This window comes from Chelonia mydas, chromosome 5 (assembly GCF_015237465.2).
Source record: "Chelonia mydas isolate rCheMyd1 chromosome 5, rCheMyd1.pri.v2, whole genome shotgun sequence".
NCBI classification, from domain to species: Eukaryota; Metazoa; Chordata; order Testudines; family Cheloniidae; genus Chelonia; species Chelonia mydas.
In genome coordinates, this window is record NC_051245.2 from 132,919,705 (window position 1) to 132,923,984 (window position 4,280).

A 4,280-nucleotide genomic window follows, 5' to 3' on the forward strand; every position below is an offset into this window, starting at 1 on the left:
TGGAGTTTCTCCCTTGATCACTGGCTCCACTCTCCAATCTCTCCCCTGCAGGCTCCTTCCTCTGGGAAGGTGCAGGGAGCCCTGGCCACTGATGCTGTCACAGCCTGTCAACCCCGCACTGTTCGTCAGGGAGATGTGGGCACTAAAGCTCTGTGTGAGGCATTTTGCTCACACACAGGATTGAAGCAAGATGGGTCCAAGCTGCTGCCAGGCCGGGAATGTGCACACCACACCCCTGACGGCCCAGGCTCTGCCAGCCAGGTGTTCACATTCATTGTGAACACAGCAGCCCTTGCTCTGCTGCATGGAGCATACATACAGGTGTGGAGTTAAGCACGGGTACTGTGGACTCTGCCCTAGGGACCAATCTCTGGAGTTGCCTGATTAGAACAGACCTCTGGTTTCGTCACAAAATATCAACAATCAAAACGTAACTTTCTAGCCCTTGTGATTGAAAAGTTTGAAAATGTGACCCAAGCATAACGGATACAGTGCCATGTGCCTGAGTCTGCAGAGAGCCTGAGCCATTAGCTCTGAGAGGAGGGAACTACCCCATGCATGTCAATGGGTGTTCTCTCTAAGAGCTGTTGCTCTAGAGTCCTCATTCACCTCTCCCAAGGTGGGGGCTCTGTGTGTGGCAGGCCAGGAAGAAGACAGTGGACCCAGCTCACCATCCCAAGAAAATACACAATACACAAATCTGCTAGGCAGTTTACAGGTACCTAAGTCCCTGTCCCAAAGAGCTTGCCCTGTATAAAGATGAATAGCGACAAACTCCCCCTTCCCTCCAAACAAGCATTTCTACTTTCTTTTCTTTTCAAACATAGTTTGAGCACCTGCTGAATTTTCTGCTGTACTCAGATTGCTTTCAACCCCCTGAGCTTCTCTCTCTCCATGTGTATGCTCCGCTGTCGTTCTTTGGTGCTTGACCCTGAGCAAACAGCAGAGTCAGTGCCAGAAAGGAAACACCCAGTTGTAGTGCAGGTTGGGTGCGTTTAAGTGAACCTTACTCTGTTTCACGGTCCAGAGGGAGCCATGGCGCCAAAGAACCCTGTGGCAAGTCTCCAGCATGAAGCTACTTGTCCAATCTGTTGGAGTCTTTCACGGAACCTGTCACTGTGCAGCGTGGGCACAATCTCAGCCAAGCCTGCACCAGTCAGTGCTGGGAGGGATCCGATACAGACGCCTCCTGCCCCAAGTAAAGAGAGACTGTGGAACAAGAGCCATCGGACCAAATAGGTAACTAGCGATAGAAGCAGAAACAGCCAAACAGCTGAGTTTAGAGGCACTGGACGGAGCAGGAGGGGAGACGGTGTGTGAGGAACACTGGAAGTAGGGTGACCAGATGTCCCGATTTTATAGGGACAGTCCCAATTTTCTTATATAGGCTCCTATTAGCCCCCACCCCCGTCCCGATTTTTCACACTTGCTGTCTGGTCACCCTAACTGGAAGCCTCTGAAACTGTTCTGTGAAGAGGATCAAACTTCTATTTGTTTAGTTTGCCATCTGTCAGGGACTCACAGGGCTCACACTGTGGTTCCCACAGAGGAGGCTGCCTAGGAATACAAGGTAAGGAATTGCTGTTAAGTTGAATGACTTTAGATTTTGGATAATTTAATCCATTAATAATCAGAGTAATAACTTTGGATTTGAATTACAGATTAATTTCATAGCCAGTTGCCTATCACAGCTATTGGTGTAACCGCTTCACTGAACTCTATAAAGTCTCCATAGCATGAAGCTGGCTATAAAAACGTAAATTATGCAGCATGAAGACTTCAAAGATATCGGAGGTGGGAAACCTTTCTCTGAGAAGCTGAATTCTTTTCCAAATCATTTCCCACTTGGGGTCCATTGAGCAAGAGGGCCCCATGGTTGCAGGGAACCCAGTGTAACTGCATTACTCAGCTCTGTAAAGCCTTCATTGTATGACAGATGCTTTAAAAAGTAAATGATAACGGCAGTGTGGCAAGAAAGGCAAACCCCCCCAAAGAATTTAAAGATGTGAGAGAATTTTTATCTGAGAAGCTGAATCCTCTTCAAACCCAGCTCCCACTGGTGACATAAGGGAACAGTCTACAGAACAGAAGCAGTTAAATGACCCGTGAGGTATAAAGCACATGGGTTGTGTTAGGATATAAATATTCAGGCCTGTCTGCAAAGGCCTGTACTTTAAGAATTTAGGGGTATTCTTATCACTTGGCTAGTTCTAGAGGTATAAAAGAAAGAATCAAAACCACTGTCTGCTGGTGTAAGGGCCTTCTCTTACTGTGACAGTCTGAGGCCCTGTTCTTAGGCTAAGGCCTTTGGCTAAGCAGCAGAGGCAGCCATAAGCTAGGAAGCGACCGGTCACATCCTCACATTCCAAACTAGTCACATTGAAAGAAGGTGCTAGTGGGCTGTCAGGCACTATCAGGACAGGATTGTATTCCTATCACCTCCAGAGAAAGAGAAGTGCCTAGAAAATGTAAAAGGAAACTTAGTTTGATAGCATCCTGTCTGGCCAGAACTCACTTATCAATAGCTGGGATGTGAAATCCTCACTTCTGTATTGTTTTGTCATTATAGTTCCCACTTTGCTATTGTTTGTCTGTATAATCTCTGTCTGGTTCTGTGATTGTTCCTGTCTGCTGTATAATTAATTTTGCTGGGTGTAAACTAATTAAGGTGGTGGGATATAACTGGTTAGCTAATCATGTTACAATATGTTAGGATTGGTTAGTTAAATTTCAGTAGAATGATTGGTTAAGGTATAGCTAAGAATATTACTATATAAATTAGGGGCAAACAGGAAGTAAGTTGGGATTCGAAAATAAGGAAAAAGGAACTTGTATTTAAGCTTGCTGGAAGTTCACCCCAATAAACATCGAATTGTTTGCACCTTCGGACTTCGGGTATTGTTGCTCTCTGTTCATGCGAGAGGGACCAGGGAAGTAAGCCAGTGAAGGAATAAGCTCTCTAACATCTTGGTGCCGGGACTTGGATACATCGCATTGGATAGGTGAGTGGCAGCCTGTAAGTCCCCCTCCCCAACAGTCCGCGCAGCTGCTTGGAGGAGGTATGGCGAACTCTCGTGATGGTAGTTGCGGGTTCTGGCAAGCTGGGGTAACGGATTTTTTGAACAAATGGATAAGGAAGAATCAGGGCCCATACCAGGTGCAGGGGTTCACCTGGGATAAGATTGAGAAGGAGATGGGAGAGGTTTTGGGAGACCCCAAGGGAAGGAGTGTAGGAAAAAGGGAATGGTATTACAAGGTTTGTGTGCTGGGATGGCATACTGGGTAAAAAGGGAAGCTGATCTCCTCCAACACATTAAGGATTTGGAGGGGATTGTGGATCAGCAACGGATTTTAACAGAAAAATCTGTGTTAGCAGTAGAGGTAGCGGATTTGAAGGCACGGGATGCTGCATGGACAGAGGAGTCTTGTGAGGCAATCCGGAGAGAGAGGGATGAACTGCTGGGGAGAGTAGGAGACCTAGAGGAGGAATTGTATCATTGTAAACATGGGGGCAATGGACTTGGGGACCCCAAACCATCCGCCCCACTAATGAAACTGAAGGAGACACCTCCACCACCCTACCCTGAAAAAACACTGTACCCACCACTGCCGGTGGATGTTGTAAGCCGGCGATCAACAGTTACAGCCCCTGCGAGAGAGGCTACCCGGGAGGAACTGCAGGAGGCAGGAATAGTGGCCCCGGTTGCGGGGTGGGGGGACCATGCCCCACAAGTAGTAGAACAGGCAGAAATCCGCCCCTTGTCCCTGAAGGACCGGGAGGCGGTACTGGGCCATTTGGGAAAGGTACCCCGGGATGATTGGGATCAGTTTGTGCTGTGGCTAGTGGAGGTGGGCAGGGAGATGGAGGGTCTAACTCGTGAGGACCAGGTGATCTTATGGCGTAGTCTTTTGGGACGAGGTACCTTGGGAATCGATGTGGCAGGAGTGGCACACCCATTTCTAATCCCCGGACAGGTGGCAGAACACTTGTTTGGGGTGTACTCTCGTATTGCGGGGATGAATAAGATGAAGCGAATCCCTGGGGAAACAGGGCAGGATACACTTAATCGCATACAGGCATGGGCACGGTGCTGGGTGAATCCCCTGGATGGTCCATGGGTGTTGCCACAGGCAGGGGCACCAGGACCTGGTGGGGGTGTGGAGCAGGTTAGGGGTGTGGAATTGCTGGAGAAATGGTTGGAGCTGAGCAATCCGCAGTTCGTGGGGCATTTAAGGTTGCAGCACCCTGAACTTGCTCCCAATCAGCTACCCCAGTTTCT